Genomic DNA, 879 nt, shown 5'->3' with positions numbered 1-879 from the left:
AGACCTTCCGGATTCTCTTGAATGCCGCCATCAATTCTAGCTTATACCACGAAGATTCCGATTAAGGGATCTAACAGATAAACATTAAAGCCTTGTTTGCTAGTAGAACAGAAGTGGTTGTCAGGCACTCGTTCATAAGTGAGAATGATGATGAGTGTCAAATAATCATCACATTCATCATGTTCTTGGGTGCAAATGAATATCTTAGAACAAGAACAAGCTGAATTGAATAGAAGAACAATAGTAATTGCATTAATACTCGAGGTACAGCAGAGCTCCACACCTTAATCTATGGTGTGTAGAAACTCCACCATTGAAAATACATAAGAACAAGGTCTAGGCATGGCCGTGAGGCCAGCCCCATGAAAGTGATCAAAAGATTCAAAGATCTAAAGATGAAAATACAATAGCAAAAGGTCCTACTTATAGAGAACTAGTAGCTAGGGTTTATAGAAATGAGTAAATGACATAAAAATCCACATCCGGGCCCACTTGGTGTGTGCTTGGGCTGAGCATTAAAGCATTTTCGTGTAGAGACTCTTCTTGGAGTTAAACGCTAGCTTTTGTGCCAGTTTGGGCGTTTAACTCCCATTCTTGTGCCAGTTCCAGCGTTTAACGCCGGGCATTCTTGAGCTGATTTGGAACGCCGGTTTGGGCCACCAAATCTTGGGCAAAGTATGGACTATTATACATTTCTGGAAAGCCCAGGATGTCTACTTTCCAACGCCATTGAGAGCGCGCCAATTGGGCTTCTGTAGCTCTAGAAAATCCACTTCGAGTGCAAGGAGGTTAGAATCTAACAGCATCTGCAGTCCTTTTCAATCTCTGAATCAGATTTTTGCTCAGGTCCCTCAATTTCAGCCAGAAAATACCTGAAAT

This window comes from Arachis duranensis, chromosome 3 (assembly GCF_000817695.3).
Source record: "Arachis duranensis cultivar V14167 chromosome 3, aradu.V14167.gnm2.J7QH, whole genome shotgun sequence".
Classification (NCBI taxonomy): domain Eukaryota; kingdom Viridiplantae; phylum Streptophyta; class Magnoliopsida; order Fabales; family Fabaceae; genus Arachis; species Arachis duranensis.
Note: the sequence above shows the minus strand (reverse complement) of the source record.